This window comes from Diospyros lotus, chromosome 7 (genome assembly GCF_014633365.1).
Source record: "Diospyros lotus cultivar Yz01 chromosome 7, ASM1463336v1, whole genome shotgun sequence".
NCBI lineage: Eukaryota > Viridiplantae > Streptophyta > Magnoliopsida > Ericales > Ebenaceae > Diospyros > Diospyros lotus.
In genome coordinates this window covers 9,800,673-9,822,608 of record NC_068344.1, presented here as the reverse complement: position 1 = coordinate 9,822,608, position 21,936 = coordinate 9,800,673, and the positions used below count along the sequence as shown (strand labels likewise).

Genomic DNA, 21,936 nt, shown 5'->3' with positions numbered 1-21,936 from the left:
TAATGCAATTAACTAGAAAAAAATAATTAATTTTACCTTACCAATCTAGAAGAGAAATTCGGCCAAACGCCTATACTAGCGTTGCCTCCTTAGCTGCCACCTTGTGCCCAAATTCCATTTTTTAGCCTTTGGCATGATCCTCGAGCCCAAAAATAATTTCCAGAGCTTTTTCAATTTTTTGGAATTTTTCTAGCATTTTACCCTATTTTTTCTCTATTTCCAGATTTTCTTTTTCTCTTCTTTTTTTTTTCTTTTTCCTTTTCCTTCATCTCATTCTTCTTCCTCTCGCACATGCGCATAGTGGCACCTGCTCTTGCGCGCTAGCCACCAACCACTGGCCATTGCCTAGCCTCTTTCAACTGCCTCCGCTGCCTGCTAGCTAGCTACCGATCACCCTTGATTGTCGCATAACCATTGTCGTCAGCTCCTTCATCGCAGCTGTAATAGCCTCCAATGTTGTCCTGCTTCAGTCAAAACCAGCACCATCGGCCGGCCAAGGCGGCCTCAGTCGGCGCTCGCTATGGCCGCCTCCAACAGCTTCTAGCTTTGTCGGCCACCGATCGGCCTTTCCTTGCACGATGTCGAACCACCATGGCTGCTGCTCGTCGCTTCTCTTCTAGGCCACCACTATTGCCGATGCTTTAGGTCGCACCACCGGCCAATAATTGGCCAAACGATCAGCCAACTTTCTTACGATCTCTCTCTCGCGTGCGCGCATTCTCTCGACCAAAGATCTTTCTTGAGCCCTAATCTATTTCTCTCATTTTGATTTTAAATTCACTGTTTAAAACTTAGCCTCCAAGCCATTCACACGTGCGCGCGCGCACACACACAGATATATATATATATGTGTGTGTGTGTGTGTGTGTGCATATCACACATTTACCCCCTTATTAATCTTATTAATTTCACTTAAGAATTTTAATAATTGCGCTTGGACCCTCAAAGCCTTAAATTAATTACATTAAGCCACTTAAATTCTTAATTTCTCCAAAATTAATAACCAACTTTACTCAATAAAGTCAATTTTGTCCCTGCGCCTGCACAGGACCTTTATTCCACCCGAAAATGCTTTAGCTTTGACTCACTCACAAAATCGGACCACTCCTAGGGTACCCTCAACTTCCCAGAGGTCCCTTATAACCATTCAATACAGTCAATAATTCGGCCTTATACAAAAATTATTCTGAAAACTATTCTCGGTTTGAATGCTTTTAGCATCATTAACCTCACCTCAAGACGCTCGCCAATCTCATGCCCTATTTCCTGGACATCCCTGTCCCAAGGTATTCCCTGTCATTGATTTGATAATTTTATTAATTATTTTCCAAAGCCAACTTTTTGGACTCTCTGGACCACTCAAGGTCCTTTAACAAAATAAATGGAAATCACATCTTTTCCAACACCATGGAATACTGGGTATTACATGTAATATCCCAGATTTTCTAAAGGGCTCAAGAGTAATTTTAACTTGGGTCATAGGTGAAATTATCAAAAGATTATGAACTTAAGTATAATTTCTTATAGTTATAAGTACTGAATCAACTATAGGGAATACCCCGGATTGTAAATATCTAAGGAAAATGATATGGTTTCGATGAGTGTTTCGAGATAGGATTTATGGCATCAAAAGAAATTGGATCAGAAACAATTGTCGGTACAACTAAAATACAACTAAGATTTGGGCTGAAAAATCGAATTGTCGAAGGGGACTTCTGGGAAGTCAACGAAATCTTGAAGGCGCTCCGATTTTTTGTAAGGATTAACTCTAAAGTGGTTTCAGGATGAAATAAAGGCTCGATGAAAGTGCAAAGACGAAATCATCCTTATCGAGTAAGTATTGAATTATTAATATTGTATTTTCAATATCGTAATGAAATTAATCTGGCGTTTGAGGGTATATTTGCAATTAGGGAATTGCACAAGTGAAATAGAGATAGAATTTGAGATTTAAAAGTGTAATTTTTCTATTATTATAATATAATATATAATTATATATATATGTATGGGCAGTCATGCCCTGCAACCCCATGCCTCTGCAACAACATGGCTTCAAGGGGTGCTCTTCACACAAGAAGGAATGGCCATGTTAGGGGAGTAGGTGGAAATGGCTCTAAAAGGAGAAATTAAGAGAAATGGAAAGGAGGAAGAACAAAATTAGAAAAGGAGGCGGTGGCGGCAAGCAAGTAGCGATGAAGAGGAAGCAAACGGTCGATCAGAAGAGGCAGCGAGGAGATGGAGAGATCGAGAGGAAGCAGTGGCCGGAGACGGCCATTTGGCCTGTGTTTGGTGGCCGAGAGGCAACCAATGTTGGCCGCAGCTAGCGGCAACAACGGTGGCCACAAGCAGCATGGTTGGTCGGTGAAGCAGCACTGGGCAGCAGTCGCGGTGCCACTGGGGAGTGTGACAAGACTGACGAGGTCTTGTAAGGCCGGCGGCAGCTGGTGATGGCGGCAGGAGCTGGCGGATGGCACGGGCAGGAGCTGGTTGGTGGTTGTGTGTGCGTTGTAGGAGTAGCAAGGAAGAAGAAGAAGGGAGGAGGAAGGGAAGAAAAAGAAAAAGAAGAAAAAAGAAAAAAATGGAGAAAAATAAGGAAATGTTCTCAAAAAATTCTAGGAACTAATTTGGGGATAAAGGAGTATGCCCAAAATCAGGAAATTGATTGGGCACGCATTTCGAGGTCAAGGCCCGCATATCGAGAAAGCCTAAGAGGCTAAATTAGGGTGAGTAAAATTTTCTAAAAAAATTTAGAAAATTAGAAAAGTTATTTTATGAATTGTTATAGATTAATATTTGAGAAAATATATGCAGAATATTTAGTTTGGATTTATCGAGGAAAAATATGAAGAAATAGAGGAAAATTATGACGAAATTAGGAAAAATAGAATATTAATATTCTTGAATAAATATGATGGTCAGAGTATGTTGAGGTTTTGAATTGAGTACGTTTGAAGCCTGACACGAGATATGTTTAAGGTAAGTGGTACTATTCGACTAGATTTAGTGTTATGAAAAAGGCTTGATTTGTAAGTGGTTCGACCCAAAACCCGATTTTATGTAAATGGTTTTATCATGTTGTCATGTTTTGATGTGAATATGTCTTGTAGATTGCATTTACATGCTATGATGAAATGTGCATACATTCATGATGATATTATTGGTCATATATTGTACAGGGTTTGGGATTATGAACTAGCACCGCTGCTCTACCAAGTGTGCATCCATACACCTCAGCCTGGTAAGGAGACTATAAAAACGGGGAGCAACAATTGGGTGCAGTCGACTCAAACTAAAGGAATGATAAAATTTTACATATTGCATCAATGCACTAAATATGTTTATTGTTCCCTTACTTAATTAGATGATTCATCATCTAACTTGGACTTTCCCTTGGAATATTCAAACGTTTTAAATGAAGATTGTAGCGGAAACGAGAATAAATGAGGCATGAAATTGCACTTAGCAAAGTGCATGATAAATTAATTGTATGTTATGTAACCCATGTATTTAAATTCTACTACTTTGAATTCTGCACGTTTTGAGAAATGATGATGTATAACCTTATTTATGGTTAATGTTAAAGTTAAGATTCGATTCTAGCTTTCACATTTCATGTTTAGGATAATTCTCTTTCGAGATAAATGTATGAAAATTTGGGATGGATATAAGGAATGATATGGTTTAGCATTAGTTTTGAAGGAAAAAAATTATTATCCCAGAATTGTCCTAAGTTATAACACGCCCGAGAAAGTAAGGTGTTACATTATAACTACCAACAAGGAGGAGTTATTTGTATGTCGAGCATGCCGGGCAGAGAATGGAGCTAGGCCAGGCTTCCGATGCCTGGTTCATCTTTATGTACAAGACTTTCTTCTCCTATCTCGAGTTGCAACTCCCATTGAATGAGTTTTAGAGCTTGGCCTTGACGTTTTTAAACATTGCCCCAACCCAACTGCATCCCAACAACTGGGGCTTTATGAGAGCATTTGAGATACTGTGTGGTTTTCTTGGTCGGGAGGTAAGCTTGGCAGCATTCCTCCACTTCTTCCAGTGGAAAAGGGCAAGCAATGGTAGTTGGGTCTCTCTAAGCGATGTCCCAGGGAAAAATATGTTGAAGGCCTTCGACAACTCCTATAAGAACTTCAAAGAGGGTTTCTTTAAGGTGGCTTCAACAAAGAGCCAACTTTCTTTCTTTCTGGACGTCCAGGGCTATCCGAAATATCCCTTATTTTGGCAACGCAAGCAGAGCACATTCTCGGATGCCGAGGTTAAATACGAGAGCCTAAGCTTTGAGGACCAAGCCTTTGCGGATATTTTAACCTTTTCCCCCAAGACTCTCAAAGCCTCGAAGCTTATCAAGCTCGAGGGTGATTGGAGGGAGTTAGCCAGGTATATACGTAGGTTTCTTTCGTCTTTCTTTGTTTGATATTTGTCTTCAAATGCTTACACTTGCTTTCACTTTTTCAGATGATATGGCGTCGAGATTGACTGTTGATGAAATAAAATGATGCACTGAAGATAAGAAAGTATGTGCCTCGAGTACTGGGCTGGTCATTGAGTCCGCTGGGAAGGTTGCTGGCAAGGCCCCTGCCTTTTCTCGTGCTAAGTCGGTCGACAAGTATACTAGTCGGGCCCCTGCTCTGCTAGAAAAGTCTACCTCTTCTTGGTTAGACCCTCCGATGGCCCTTAATGAGTTCACACCCGTGGTGGCAGCAGAAGAGATGATCATTGCTGAGAAGGATCCACTTCCGGTGAAGAGGCATCGGGTTAAGGCCAAAGTAAGGTTGTCGGGTCTGAATTAGGAAGTCACAGGCTCAGATTAGCAACTAGTCATGGTTGTCGAGTTGGGATCGTAGGTTGTCGGCCCGAGCTGGGACCATCGAAAAAAACCTGACATCTAGGGAAAGCTGACTTATATAGAAGGAGAGGTCCTCCTGGAAATGCGTCATGCATTTGTAGGGTGATGGGACTGGGTGTAATACCCGAGAATTTTTAAAGGACTTAAGTGTAATTTATCTTGGGGTGCAAATGCAATTGCAGGGAATGCCTTGGACCTTGGATATCTAGGAAAAATGATATTAGACTGACGAGCATCTCGAGACGAGATTTATGATACTGAAAGTAATCAAAACGGAGATAATTTTCGATATAACTAAGATATAGCTTGAAAAATCAAATGGTCGTAAGGGACCTCCAGAAAGTCAATGAGACACCGAGGGGGCTCCAATTTTATGTAAGAATTAACCCTGAAATGGTTTTAGGATAAAACAAAGGTCCTGTGAGAATGCAAAGACGAAGTTGTACTTATTGAGTAACTTGGAGTTAATAATTTTAGATTTTAAATATCATAATGCAAATTAATTTAATGTTTGAGAGTGTAATTGCAATTAGAAAAAATACCCAAAAAAATAAAGAAGAAATTTGGGGTTTAATGTGTAATTATCATATTACATAATATATAATATATATATATGTATATACAAGCGTGGTGGCTAAGTTGTTGCATCCAAGCTTCTTGGCCAAGGAAGATTGTAGATATAATATTTATATACAAGAGTGATGGCCAAGGCAGTGAAGTCAGTGGAAAGGCTATAAATTGGATGGATCTTGAGAGGCAAATGGGAAGGAAAGATTGAGAGAGAGAGAGATGAGTGAAAAGGAAGAAGATGGCAAATAAAGCAAACAGCGGCCAAGGCTGTGCGTAAGGTAGGCAGCGAATAACAGTAGGAGAAGGTTGTTGTGTGCTCATGGTGGTTCAAACGACGATAGAAGCAAGGGTAGTGGCGGCGATGGTGGTTGGCATCTGGTGTGTTAGCAATGGAGCTATTGTTGTGGTTAGATGGTGAGTGGCGACGGTCGGTAACAGTCGCGATGATGGTTGCGGTGGTGCGCGGGTGACTGGTGGTGGTGAGCGGTGGTGAGCCTAGGTGGTTGGCGATGTTGCGTGTGATAGTGTGTGTGTGTGTGTGTGTGTGTGTGTGTGTGTGTGCTGGAAGAATGAGGAAGGAGGAAGAAGAAAGAAAAGAATAAAGGAAAAGAAAGAAAAAGAAAAAAAAAAGAAAGAAAAAGGAAAATAGGGAAAAATGAGGGGGAAAATGGAGAAAATTGGGAAAAGCTTTTGAAAAACTTCAAAAAATTCTAAAAATTAATTTGGGGCTAGAGGAGTATGCCTGAAGCCAATAAATTATTCAGGCACACATTTTGATGTGAAGACACGAATATCGAGAAAGCCTGAGAGACTAAGTCAAAGTAAGTGGTTCTATCCAAACTTAGCCTATTTTATGCAAGAATTTGGTCTATGAATGTTTGGGATTAGTATGCCCTACAAATCAGTATGATTCGTATATACAAGTACGCTCCACAAACTGTTTAACATATTGATATGCCTTGATATCTATACATCACGTAGTTTGTATTCACATGTCATGATGATGAAATATGCTTATGTTCACGATGATATTATTGGTCATGCATCGCATATGTTTGAGAGTACAGACAGGCATCGCCACTCTACCACAGGTGCTCCCATACACCTTGGCCTGGTAAGGAGGTTGTAAAAATATAGAGTAACAATAAAGTGTGGTTAATGCCTCATTGGCTCAAACGAAAAGAATGAGGACCTTTTGCATTTTGCATACATGCACGAAATATGACTTTTATACCATTATTTAGATGATTCAGCATCTAATTGGACTTTGTCGCTGGAATATTCAAACGTTCCAGATAAAATTATAGCAAAAGTGAGCATAGAAGGAACATTAATGGCACTTGGTAGAAGTGCATGATGTATTGGCTATATGTTTATGTAACTTATGTATTTAAGTTCTGTTACTTTGAATTCTGAACGTATTGAAGGATAATGATATATAACCTTATTTATGGTTAATGTTACAATTAAGGTTTGATTCTTGTTTTCCCCTATTAATTAAGTATCTAGCCTAGCTTATATGATGTATGAGTCTCATGCTAGTTGAGTAGATGAAAATTTTGAGAGTTTTGTGTTATGTTGAGATTGTTTCTTGAAAAAAAAAAAAAAAATAGCCCGAAATTTTCGAAGTTATAACACCCGAGAAAGTGGGGTGTTATAGTTGGTATTAGAGCGAAAGTAGTAAAACCCAAATTGTAGATTTAAGGGGACTATTGAAAGATCATGGATTCATAGAGCTTAAAAACTATACTTGGAGACTTAGGGATTATTGATTGATATTAGCTTCAAATGATGGAAAATATATCCCAAGTAGGGGTGAGCATTCGGTTTAACCGAACCGAACCGGCTATTTTCTAACGAACCGAACTGAACCGTTTTAAAGTGTAAAACTGAACCGAACCGAACCGAAATACTATACTAACTGATTTAACCGAACCCGAACAAACCGACACTGAATTTAAGTTAACCAAACCGATTATACACAAAAAAATCGAAAAAACCAAACCGATTATACACAAAATCGACATAACCGAAAAACCGAACCGATAATACACAAAATAACCGATAGATCAAAGCACCAAGTTGCATTCAGCTTGGCAAATTGAGGGAAAATAAAATAGCTCCAACTAATTCAAATTAGTTTCGAAACCTGAGGAAAAAAAAATGCAGCCAATCCATTACATGTTAATATATCACATAGTGATGTAAGTTACCCCTGTAGTGAAATAGGCAAATCGCCATCATGGAAATTAACAGTTGGATGTTTTAATGATCAAACGGGAGGGAGAGAGCAAGAGAATTGATAGGCGTGTTGGACACAGAAACAGAATTGGCAAATTAAACTAAACCAAGAACACATGTATAAGTTGTACTTGTTGCATGATCTTGGAGAATTCTGAAAATAGAATCTTTCAACCCTCTTCATCAAGAACTTTATTCAAGCATGCCAAGCCCAGCCTGGTTAGTAAAGTCACTGCAGATGCCTGCAATTGTAGTTTTGAAAAAACATCAGATAGTAGCTCCTTTGTCGAAGTTGTTTCAAGACAGCATCACTAGCAATTTTTAAGTACATACCCATGTCTCGCTTTTATATTGAGTTCGAGAAAACAGAATAGGATGCAAATAACAGAAACAGTAACAACTTAACTAATCAGTTAAACAGAAATAACAGCAGAAACTAACCCTACCAGAATCAACTAATTAACTAAAAATTAGGTAATCTCAACACAGCCTTCATTAATATTTGCAATTAAGCAACGGCCAGATTGAATGAATTAATCCCGCGTCGTAAACAACTAATTCATTAATTAGGTATGGGGGGGGCCTCATCGAAATAGAAATAGAAATGCAACCAGCAGGTCCTCTATTTTGGGGTCTTGAAACAAACCATAAGTAGCTGACACCCGACAGTAGAAAAAAAATGGATTGATGCCATAATGCCAAGAAGAAATCATTTAATTAAAACCAAAAGAAAACCAAAACGAAAAAACCCAAAATTGATTGGGACAAACAGTGTACAGACAAAGTTGAGTAGCATATATAGCCATATCAAAAGATTCAAAACAAACGAAAAAAAAAAATGAAAAAATACCTAGGCGTGGTGTGGTGGATGCGGAGTCGCGGACAGAGGAGACGATGGATAGACAGTGGCCAGTCGGCGACTCAGCGTCAGCTCTGAGCATAACCAAAAACAAAGTTAAGTTAGTTAACTACCACACACACACACACACACACACACACACAGGGAGAGGCGATGGCCGATCAGAGACTCACCTGTGGCTGTGCGAGGCGACGGACGGGCCGGGAGTCCGGGACAACGGAGGCGACGAAGGAATCGACTACTGAGGGCGACGGACGACGATAACGACGACACGTCGACGACGATCGGGGTTCGAAATGGTTAGGGTTAGGGTTTCGCTCTCTAGCTCTCACATCTCTGAAATTGGGTTAGGGTATTGGCCGCGCGGACGAACCGACTAAAGGCTGGGTTGGGGGGGATTGACGCAAAACGACGTCGTTTCTAAATATACAAAACGACGTCGTTTAATATATCGGTCGGTTCGGTTTCTTCGGGTAAACGGCCGAGAAAATCGAACCTCTAAACCGAACCGCTCGATTTCGCTCCTTTAAATCGAACCGGTCACTTCCAACATAAATAACCGAACCGAACCGATCGGTTCGATCGGTTCAATTAAACCGAAATACTGCTCACCCCTAATCCCAAGAGGAGGGTGAATTGGGATTAAGGGTAAATTCTTGGATAGATTAAAGACCTATTGTTTGCAGAACACTATGTTTCAAAATATCAAGGAGTTTGTTTTTAAATCAACCTTTCGTTAAGTATGTTTCGAAATCAACCTTTCTGTTAAGTATGTTTCGAAACCTATTATGATATGTTTCAAAATCTTCCTCTCTATTTTGCTTATTTTGAAACTTTTAACTTTTGAAAACGTTTCCTTTGAAAGCATGAACAATGAGAATAAGGAAGTAAAATAGTAAAGCAAATGCACACGAGATTTATAGTGATTCGGCACCCCGCCTAGTCCACTACCTTCAAGCTTACCTACTTGAAGGATTTTCAAACACAATCACTTTCACTAGTGATCAAGCACAATAAGGGTTTTACCACGGTTCACCCTAAAACCTTGTACATGATGAATTTTTATGGCTCAACTCAAACCTTACACCACAATGAGTTTTAAGGCTAAACTCAAACCTTACAGCCAATAACAAGATAAATAAAACCTATCTTTTACAGTCCAATTGATTTAATGTAATGAGATACCTTACCAAATGGCTGTACAAATCTCTTGGTTTGAGGTGAGAAGAGCTTAGAAGGATGAGACGTCAGTTTCAATTTATTTCTCCTTCTCACACCACAATGCATATCAAGGATTGATTGAATGGATCTTCTTTGAGAGCTTGTCAAAAAGATTTCGTTCACAAGTGCTTGAGTATGTAGCTTGTGTCTCTTGTATGTGTGTTCTCGTGTATGTGCTTGTAAGTGATGCTTCTTGTCTTCAAAGAACTGATATATATACTAAGAAATAGAATTTTGGGTAATTATAATCATTAGAGACAAGATGTTAAAGTAGGTTTCGAAACACACTTTATTGATTTCGAAACAACACACTTTTACACTAAGGTTTCGAAATATACATCACATGTTTCAAAACATCTAGCCTTTATAGCTGCTTATGCACTTACAGACAGAATGAATAGGAGACAATGCTTTATACCCACTTATGATTTTGTTTTGTTCTCCACTTACAAAATTTGAATTTGAAATTATGGAGTATGAAGATTAAATAAAAAGTAAGCTTTTTTAAAAAACTTTTGAATATAAAGAGAATGAAAAGCAAAAGCATCTCAGGTTTTGAAATATTCTATTGACAGAGTCGGATGTTTTGAAACATACTTCAAAAACTTATTTCAAAACATATGCAACTCAAATTTTAAATGCTCCGCTGACAGAATTGTTAGAGGTTTCGAAACATATGCTTATATATCAAATAGGTTTTGAAATATACCATGTAAGCTTAACAAACATTTAAACCTTATCAAAAGGCATTTCGAAACAGGTATAAAAACATAGCAGAATGATGTTTTGAAACATAGAAACTAAATTTTGAAACATGATGCATGAACTTTGGATTTTTCAAACATTTGAACATTCGCGCCAAACAATATTCATGCATGTTTCGAAATATGAAAATCTTATTTTGAAATATGAATTTCACATAAAGATTTTTCATTTTAAGATAGGTTTTTCATCAAATACATTTTCTCATATATAAAAAAATATGATACAACAATTTACATAGGAATTGATTCAGAACCTAAAAACTCTACTTGGAGGTTTAGGGAATAATGATTTGGAGACCTAGGGATTATTAATTTTGAGATTTAGAAATTATCGGTTACGGATGCTAACCGAGAAGATCATTTTGAATGTCAAAATGGCAAGAAATTATCACGAACAATTTTGAGTGACACTGGACATACCAGTTAGAGGTGAGAGAACCAGTGATCGAGGATTTTTGGGATAACATAGTTATATGATTAACGCAATGCTGAAGAGATGAATATTTTGTGATTTTGAGGTATGTAAGAATTGGATCATAGTGTAATCTCTTTTGGAATGAGTTTTAAGTGAATTGTCTAAGTTGTTTCCCAGTTGGTATGTGTTGATAAATTATGACGATTATGCCATGCCTTGACGAAATAAGTAAGAGGTTGAGATTGCTAAGAGAACTTGCCAAATGGCATAGAAAATAAGAATGGCTTGTTGTGGGAAGCCATTGTAAATCTTGAGGTTGAGGCCAAGAGTTTCGATGAAACTAACAAGTTAATTTGTATATTTGGAATGATGGTGTACGTGCGAATGAGGCACACACTTGTCTCAAGAGGATATGCCCGTATCATAGTTTGGGTTGCGGTCTATGAGAAGAGACATATGGGACCCGAATCATTATTGAGATTTAGGGTTTGCGTAGGTAAAAAGTTTCTTGGAAGTTCAACAATGATTGGGAATGGGGACTGATTAAACTAGTATACCTAGTCAAAAACTCAAAGCGTGAGGAGAACTCGAGAAGAGGATCTTGGAAGATCAACTTAGGCTAATCGAGACTCATAACTCATATAATCATAAGAGAGTTGAGGTCCTTAAAGTTGGGCTATTTACGAGCTCATGGAAAGAGCAATGTTAGTCAAATTATTAAAAGATGATTAAGCTCAACCTATAGTCTATTTCTGGCTTACAGAATCAAGCAAAGTTGTTAGTGAATGACCCAATGAGAAGGACTTGTCAGCACCATGTCGAATGGTGGATTAAGATCCATGGTTACAAAAAAATGGAGCTTATAGAAAATGGTTGGAAAGAACCATGTAGCCTGATTTGGTTAACTAGGGTGTCAAAGTTATGACTACTACTTAGCGTGGTGAGTGGGTCTGGGGATTTAGTAATTGTGAGAAGGGGGTGATGAAATTTTGATTTCATGCATAGGTTGGAGTAAGTTGTAACCATGTAATCCACCATTTGACATAGGTATGTGTTGGGGCGTAAATGAAATTTTTAGAAGATTTGGGGATAAAGTGAAATTTCTCAAAAATATGGGTGACCGAATCAATTACAGATAATGCTCTTGAGTTTAGATGTTTAAGAAAAATGATATTAGACTAGCGAACGTTTCAAGACAAGATTTATGACGCTGAAAGCAATCAAAACGGGAACAGTTTTCGGTACAACTAAGATACAGCCTGAAAAATCGAATGGTCATAAGAGACCTTTGAAAAGTCAACGAGACCCTAAGAGGGCTCCAATTTTATGTAAGGATCAACCCTGAACTGATTTCAAGATAAAACAAAGGTCTTGTTATGACGTAAAGACAAAACTGTACTTATCAAGTAACTTAGAGTTATTAATTTTGAATTTTAAGTATTGTAATCCAAATTAATTTAATGTTTGAGAGTGTAATTGCAATTAGAGAAAAAACTCAAACAAAATAAAGAAGAAATTTGGAGTTTAATGTGTAATTATCATATTACATAATATATAATATATAAAGATATATATATATATATGTATATACATGCATGGTGGCCAAGCTGTTGCATCCAAGCTAGGGCTGGCAATTTTGGACATGACCCGATTACACGACACGACACGACATGGAGTTAAACGGGTTAAGGTTGGGGTTAATCGGGTTCGGGTCATAAACGGGTCAACTTGTTTATGACACGATTATTTTCGTGTCTTAGGCAGGTCAACTCATCTAACTCGTTTAGACACAAAATGACATGTTTAATTAAACGTGTTAATGGGTTAACCCGAACACGTTAACACGATTATATACAAAATGACATGTTTAATTAAAAGGGTTAGTGGGTTAATCTGAACATGTTAACAAGATTATACACGAAATAACACGTTTAAAACTAAATAACACGTTTAACAGGTAACACAACACGACTCGTTTAAATTAAACAGATTAAACATGTTAACATGTGACATGACACGTTTAGTTAAGCGGGTCGTGTTGTGTTACACGTTTAATAAATGTGTCGTGTTTGAGTTTAAGGAATTTGACACAATTATTAAATAAGTCGTGTTCGGATTAGGCTGATACGTGTTATATGTGTGTCTCGATATGACATGTCTAGGACTCGCCAACACGAATTGTCACCCCTAATCCAAGCTTCTTGGTGAAGGAAGATAGCAGATATAATATTTATATACAAGAGTGATAGCCAAGGTGGAGAGGCTATAAATTGGATGGATCTTGAGAGGCAAATGGGATGGAAAGATTGAGAGAGAGATGAGTGAAATGGAAGAATGGCAGAGGAAGCAAACGGCGGCTATGGTTGTGCGTAAGGCAGGTAGCGAACAGCGGCAGGGGAAGGCTGTTACGCGCGCGCGGTGGTTCGGACGGCGGTAGGAGCAACAGCAACGGGTGCGATTGTGGCCGGCGGTTGGTGTGGCAACAACGAAGCTGCTGTTGCGGCTAGACGGCGAGCGGCGGTGGCCGGCAGCGGCTGCGATGATGGCCGCGGTGGCACGCGGGTGGCTGGTGGTGGCGCACGGTGGCGGGAGGAGGTGGCCGGCAGTCGGCTACGAACGTCGCCCCCACCCGCCGTATCTATCTCTATTTGTAGCAAAACCCTTCTCTGCTCTCCCTCTCACAACCATCTCTCTCTCCCGTCAGCCACGAACGTCTCCCCCACCCGCCGGCCAGATCTAGCTAGTATAAGGGTTTGGTGGTCTCGCCGGTCAGAGCTGCAATAAAAGGTTTCTGTTCATACGCAATTGGTACGCAGCTTTCTTTATTCTCTCTTCTTCGTGACACCATGCTTCTCAGATTTGCCAAGTGAAAAGAAAAATGTTATAAATCTAAATTTGGGGGACTCATTTGGTTGAGATTAAGAAAATGTAAAAGGAATAGACATTTCCTTAAGTCTTCGATTCTTCTGAGTTGAGAATTTTTTTTATTAGTTAGCTCCTAATTTGGGCGATTTGGCTCACGATTGGGCTGTTCCTGATATAAAGATTTGATTTGGATGGGTATGGCTACCCAATGTGGCGTTTTGGTCTAGATAGGTCTAGTTTATTAGGCAGTTTAATAATTGGGATTTATCCCAATTATCCGGAATCTTTTGATTTTGTTATAGGCATTAGCTACCTAAATCAGTTTTGGTTTGCTAACCAAATTTGAATTGTTGATCTGATCTAGTTCTAACATAGTTTCGGTTTGATTTGAGCCGTCGACATTTGATTTTGTAAGAGCTCATTTGATCCAACTTAGTTAAGTTGTCAAAACTTGAAATTTCACTAGATGAGATACCATGTTTTGAGCACATTGAAGGATGTGGAGATTTTGTTTACTTCACTGTTTGAGGACTTCAAGCCCAGCTGAAGAATTGTTGAAATTGTCTTAAATTTGCATTTGGATAACCTAACCCAAAACATAATAGAAGTATGATTTCTCTAATCAATCTGTTACTATGAATTGTGTAACATTCTGTTTATATAGAAGCCTTGTTACTATAAATTTTCTTTAACTTGTGTTGTTGGGAAGTGGAGTGCAATTTCTATTTCACATTGTTACAATAACGATACAAAATGTAGAAGTATATCATAGTTATAGACAGTGGGGACACTACTTTGTAGCATGTCTAACAAAGCGCCCATGTTCATTGTATAGACGAGACATTGTACAATGTTTCGAGATAAAAAAAAGTCTGTAAATAAAAGGAAACTGTTCAATATTTATAGTATCAAATGTGAATTTTGGAAATGGATCAAAGAAGATGAATCAAGCGGATCGTTTGGTCAAGGTGAATCCTGTGGTAGTGCTTCAACTAAATCTATAGCCAATTTTCCAGTAGAAGAATTCTCTCGCATGTTCTAAACTTTAGCTTGGATATATAAAGAAAATGACGTGGAGATTTCAATGAACATAATAGTGTCCAAGAAAAAAAGAAATGTGAATGACAATGGTAAAAGAAAGGAGCCGGCATAAATGTGGTTAAGTCTTGAAAACTGTAGTTGTATATGCATATATAATGGTAAATTGAGTAAAATTGTATATCGTGAAAATTGTAGTTGTATATGTGTTTGTAGTAGTAAAATTAGAACACAATTTTATAAAGATATGAATGTGTTTGTGGTGCATTTTCTTATCAGTGGTATCAAATTTTTGTTGTGGACTAGTGTGGAATGGTACAGATTAGAGTATTTGAAAATGAAATGAAGTGCTCGTGGAATGAATTTTTTAATTCTTTTTGCTGGACAAGATCAGTTTGGTGGACAGGTTCATCAAATGAAATACACACAAAATTGAGTGATTTTTGCAATTGATGTTCAAACGTGAAAGGTCAGTGTTGTTTTCTGATGTTGGCTACAAATGTACCCTTAAGAATGAAATTTTGTATACTTCCTCAAATTGAATCAATGGGACTATGGAAGAAACAACCCACAACTAAAAAACACTTGATACATGAACCCAATGATCTTCATTCTTGAGCTGGTGTCATACATATTACCTAACTGATATAAAAATGAATCTCCTACTAATGATCTTTTTAAATGGATACTTGCATGGTGAAGAATGTCACTAGGCTGCTCCTCCCCAAAGAAAGTGTACTGGTCCAGCACTTGCTGCTGCCCTACTAGCTTTAGTTCAGTCATGGCTTCTTGATGATGGTCCAGTTGTTCTTGCTGCTTCTGAATGTGGTTACTCATCAACTGCACCAAAAATGTTTATGGGTTAAGCTCTAAATTTCCGTTCCGAGCAAGAGTCAGACCTTTGTAATGGAGAAGTGAACCATTTAATTGAAGAATTGAATCAAAATTACAAAGTAAAATTTGCACGTTAATGAAATTGTTTTACATGCCCATGAACAAACACTGTACTCACCCAACTGTACATCTCTTGGTTCTCTAAGCAAAGACATAAAATTGTTTACATTTAGCAGTGAAACAGATACATTTCCACATAATTTTGTACCATAAATTAAATACTTAATCAGAGAGAGAGAGAGAGAGAGAGTTGTGAACAACATACAGTTCTCTTCAGATTGTCCAGTTGCTGCTGCAACAGCTGAAACTGCATTCACATCCTTAAACACAAAATACTAATTAAGATTTCTACAAATTCAAAGGTGCCCTTTCATGGGGTTGTATCCCACTTGTAGCAATTTCACATATTGTAACATCTTAATCTTCGTCAGATTCTTTCAATTTAAATATCAGAAATATCTTACCCAACTGATAATGTACCTACTCTACTTGGACAGCACTTCAATGACAATACCAAGAAACATGTAAACAGTCAGCCTTCTCAGGATCATCCATTACAACCCAATTCCATCCTTGTGTTGCATATACGGAATGTAGTAATGTGTAGCAAGACCTCCTGCAAAGTATTGACATTAATAAACATATGTAGAACATAACCTTTTTGGTATTTTTAAAAATTGAACAATGAACTTACCTTGAAAATTAAATGTATTAATTGGTAGAGACGAAGGCCTCAAGGTGGGAAATGGCAACAGTTAAATATATGGAACATTTTGCGGGATGCTTACCAATTCATTGACTTGAAATTTGGGATGTATAACTACCTATGTTTCATAGTGAACCTACACCCAAGTAGAATTTAAAAAATACAAAATAGAAAAAAGTGATAAAATGAATATGTTATAAAGTTACATACCATTAGTCTGAACAACGATTGCACCATACTGTAGATTCTTTTGTGGCATTTTATTGACTTTCTTTGTAACCGAAGACACTTGCGCATCATCGAACTCCAATTAATATATATTCCGCCTAGTAGGTTACTTGAACACTACAAACTAGTGCTTATCTTAACCCTTTTCAATGTCATTTCCAACAAGCCCTTCTTGCAAAGCTTCTTGGGCCTTCCCTTACTGCTCAAGCAATTCAGGTCCAATATATTCTAGCTTAAAGCATTCTCCGTCGCTCTATGGACGGAGCCTACTTGAACAGTGGATTGAGAAAGAAGATTAGTTCCGCTACTTGACTTCGACGTGGAAAGCTCATTTTTTTTAATTGAATCCACTCCATAAGCTCAATGGTACGGCCTTCATCATATGTTGCGAGATCAGCTACCTCGATAAAAGTTTTGCACAATTGGTCATATCTCAATTGCCCATGACTATTGATCCACCCATCATAGTTGATTGTGACCCTCGTGTAACATCTAGTCACATCTCTCCTCCACCTCCTCAATATATACCTATCGGGAAGTGATTTTGCCTTACAACGAATCAGTACTAAGAGAACATACCTACAAATAATTCCCTTAAACTTGAATAGGTGGCAGCTACAAACAAATTTGCAGCTTTCCCTCTGAAATAAAACAATAATTTTTTTTCTCTTGACACCCTCACCAACGACGACATCCTCTTCTACCTCGAACGTCATTCCTAAAGACCCCTCATCAATAGATATAAGGTCACAATACATCTTTCTGGTGATTTCTTCCTAAAATTCCCTAAATTTTGATATAGTGTAAACCGACTGAAACTGTTTTTCAATTTCATATAGTGTAATGCATGGAACCGTTTGCGAGAAGGACTAGAAATCTGCTTGAAACTCATTTTCAAGCTTATTCTTCAGTGCTTGCTCATATTGTTCAACAAACTGCTTCAACGTTGTCTTTGAATGGACAAACTCATCGAAAAATGCGTTCATACTCTCACTGGATTGGATTGTTGACATGCTTGCCCAAAACAATATTTTCAAGAAACAAGGAACCTAGCGGCCTCTATCAATGTAAAATTCAATCAACCAATCATTCTCATGCAATTCAAGTTGTTCAACCATCCCAATCCAACCTTGTTCGAATTCTTGTGAAGTTTGTGAATCATAGACTAGCCTGTGTATAGCCAAAAATATCGCACCCTTTTGAGTGTGGTTGCCAAATTTTTCAAGGAGCTTTTTCAATATATGCCACAAGCACCAACTATGTTTGGTATTCAGAAATACTAATTGGATTGCATTTCCCATAGCCTTGTCTTGGTCTGTAATCATTCCGTTAAGAGTCTGGCCTTGTATACATTGAAGTCATGTCCTAAATAGCCAAACAAATGTCTTTGTATCCTCATTCAACACTAACCCACATCTGAGCAACGTAGATTGTCCGTGATGATTCACCTTAACAAAAGGGGCGAATGGCATGTCATACTTATTTGTGAGCTACGTGGTGTCAAAGGTCACAACATCACCGAACTCCTTATATGTTTGTCTACGTCTATTATCAGTGCAAAACACATTTCTCAATCGAGACTCTTCATCCAAATTGATATTGAAGAAAAAAACCAAGACAATTTGCTTGCATTTTTGAAAAATAAAATTGTATTGCAGTCGCATCTCCTTTTCCTAGTTGTAACCGCCTAACCTTTTCAACATAATTTCTACAATCCGTTTCGATGTATGTCATCTTCTCATATCCACCTGCTTTGACAACCACTGAGTCATAGCTTTTATGTAACGAAATTCCAGCCATATCATTTTCACTTCAAGCTATCATTTTACGTGTGCACTCAATTGTTGGTTACATCGAAACAATAGGGATTTGGATGGACTTGTCTTATGATTATGCTCAAGATGGACTATGTTAATTTGCCATGTTCCAAGAATATTAGAACTTGTAGTCAGCCTAGCTTTACACCCTGTTTGAATGGTTGGTTGTGGCCTCGAAGAAGTATTTGTAGCCCTATATCTTTGGCCTTCTTGATTACATGAAAATTTCACAAAATTTCTTACCCCATCCTCACCCTTTCTTGAATTTCTTTTCCTAACTAGAAAACTTACGTTATATGCATCTCTATTGTAAAACTCAAATATTTCATTGGCATACAATTACCTCACTGTTTTCCCCTAAGATTTCATCATCCAAACCATCCCAATTCTCCCTTGAAATATCATCATCGTTTCCCAAACTTCTATCATCCACTACTTGTACATTCATTTCTATTGTCTAATCAACTTTTGTAACATGAAATTTGAAAATGCCAAACATAAATCAAGCAGGATAGAAATCAATGTAATGTCATAAATCAATGAAATTACCTGGCAAACCAATCATTTTGCTCCAAATGATTCTCTCTTCGTAAAGGAGCGTTGCCTAACGATGGCGAGTGTAGTGGCTGGACAGTAGGTGGGGGTAACAATAGGTGCAACTGCCGGCAGTGCGACGGCAAGTTTCGTGGCTGACGGGTGGGGGCTGCGTTCGCAACCAATAGGAGAGAGAGACAGTCGTGAGAGGGAGAGCCGAGAGGAGCTTTGCTACAGAGAGACAGAAACGGCGAGTGGGAGTGATGTTCGTGGGCAGCGGGAGCGAGAGAGAGAGACAGGTCGTGAAAGAGAGAGTCAAGAGGGAGAGACGGCCGACTGAGGGTGGCTGGCAAGAGAAAGAGAGAGAGAGACACGAGTCATGAGAGGGAGAGCCGAAAGGAAGGACGATCATGTGAGGGAGTGATGGTCGCCGGCGAGAGATAGATAGATAGAGAGAGAGAGAGAGAGAGAGATGGGTCGTGAGAAGAAGTGACAGTGGGAGAGAGAGAGAGAGAGAGAGAGAGAGAGAGGGGTAAGGCAGGGATAACACTGGGCGAGAAACACATGCCATTGGGGATTGCAAAGGAAAAAAAAATTAATAAAGAAAATGTAAATTATTGGGTAGCCAAAAGGGTAACCCAGATGGTAAGTGTAACATTATTCATTTTATATAATAACTTACCACATAGGCTTTCCCATACTTATAATCACATCAACTTAGAAACAAATAAGTCAATTAAATTAAATTGCACCAAGCAATATATACGTATATAAATACATATATTATAAACATATTAAGGTTTGAGGCTCAGATCTAGATTGATCACAGTAGCAGGTTGAAGAGGGGTGACCCCACCATGGCTGCAGACTCCGATTGCCTAGCAATTTCTCTCTCTCTCTCTAACCCGAATAATTTATCGGGTCGCTGGCCATCTGAGTCACCCCGCCAAGAAAAGGGTCACATCTCCCCCAGCTAACACCGATCTGGACCAAGAAAACTTATCATCACAGCCCTAAGGTAGTGTTTATTAGCCACAAAGATAGTGTTTGTTAGTCAAAATAGAAATTGAAAAAATAAAATATAAGAAATAAAAATATTTTTTATTATATTTTTTAAATTTATCTGACAATCAAATAAAAAATTAAATAACTTCTTATTTAAGTTTTTCTAAAGAAATTTATCTCTCTGAATAAACAACAACAGCAACAACATATCCGATTTTTATCCCACTATATAAGGTCGATTACATGAATTCTAGACTTCCATATATTTCTGTCTTTTATCATATCTTTATTTAAATTCATACACTTCATATTAAACTTTAATGTCTCTCCTAAAGTTATCTCTCTAAATAAATTTATCTTAATCCTTACACATAAAAATAAAATGACGTATAAGTTCTCTAGAACATACTAAAAAATTTGACAAACACTTTAATAAAAATCTTTGAATAGACAACATTATCTTGATCATTTTATATTTTGATTCGAGAAATATTTTAAGCTTATCGTGTTATCTTACTCATTTTAACAAATGCTACTACAAACAAAAAGACAAACCAACGTGCGCAAACACACACACACAAAGGGCGGTTCATTTTGGTGATGGATCTGAAATCATCGGCATCGTTTTGGTACAGAGAGGGGCAACCACCCTCAGAACACCCCGCCTCTCTGCGCGAACAGCGAAGCCTCAATCTATTCGTTTTCTGGGACTCAACATTTACAGAGCGTACGGGAGTGGGAGATGGAATTGAGATTACCTTCCATTACACTCTTTCCTGTTCCTTTCCGTTGCTAAATCTCTCCCAAACAAAGCCTTAATGCCATTTGGGACTAGGATTCATGGAATGAAATGGAATGGAAAGCAACGGTCGATGTGTCTATTTTCTGATTCGGAAACCAGATCTTAGGAACAGAAGCCGCAATCAAACGATACAGTTCGCAAGATTCTTACCGAGTGGAGCTGTTGAGTTTAGGATATGAATCATCGGCTCTCAGGCGACCGATCGATCTGCGAAGGCAGAGATCAGCATCTATGGAGAGGGGCAACAGCCTCCACAAATTCCCAGCTCCCCAACGAGCCTCATCCCCAATTTGGTTGCCATTTTGGAACCCTAGCTTGGATCGGATATTTGAGAAATTTGGAAAAAATAGGACTCTCGGTACTAAACCTTGGAAAAATAAGTCACCTTGAAAATCTTTGCCATTTTGGAACCCTAGCTTGGATCGGATATTTTGGTTTTATATTGGTCCAGTTGCCTGTTATACCCCTGGTATAGTAGGGTTGGTACTTGGTTATGGAAAAGGGTATTCCAGTCATTACAGCACTGAATCAGAGCCCAACTATTTCTTGTGCCATATTTTGGTTAAAGAATTTATAGAGGGAACGAAAAAATAAATAAATAATAACAATGTATAAATAATAATGATATATACATAAAAAGTTTATGCAAAATTTCTAGGAATAAATAATATTGCTTTTATGTTTATGTTTTCAATAAATTATTTTTTGAGTTAAATTGTTTATAGTAAATATTAAATATTTTTATTTTGTTATAATTAATCTCACATTCAAAATTTTATTAAAAATTATAATGTAATAAATATATAAAATAAAAAAATATGAAACCTTAAAGTAACGATAGTCATTGACTGAACTAGTAACTACAAAGCCAGTAATGGAAAAAACTATCTTGGGTTCTTTCTTTAGAGATCATTACGTATTCTTTCTAATTGTTAATTTTTTAATTTCTTGAAAAAATTCCAATTAAGATCAAAGAATTTCTTCTCATGACCTACCTAATAAGAGATCGTCCAAAGGGGTGAAACTACTAAACCACCCTTGGAAACGATGAATTGTGACCCTATGTCTTTCTACCCAACTTTGACCTGAGAGATAAATCAATAGATTTAATTCCTAGAT

At 37.9% G+C, this 21,936-nt stretch overlaps 1 long non-coding RNA gene across 1 annotated transcript; it reads right to left on the bottom strand.

Moving 5' to 3' along the window:
• Nucleotides 1–15,333: 15,333 nt before the first annotated feature.
• Nucleotides 15,334–21,224, bottom strand: LOC127806282 (uncharacterized). The gene is made up of 3 exons (XR_008024392.1): nucleotides 19,026–21,224; nucleotides 15,991–16,341; nucleotides 15,334–15,671 (listed from the first exon to the last, which is right to left on the bottom strand). It is a non-coding gene; the product is annotated as an uncharacterized LOC127806282 (long non-coding RNA).
• Nucleotides 21,225–21,936: the final 712 nt, after the last annotated feature.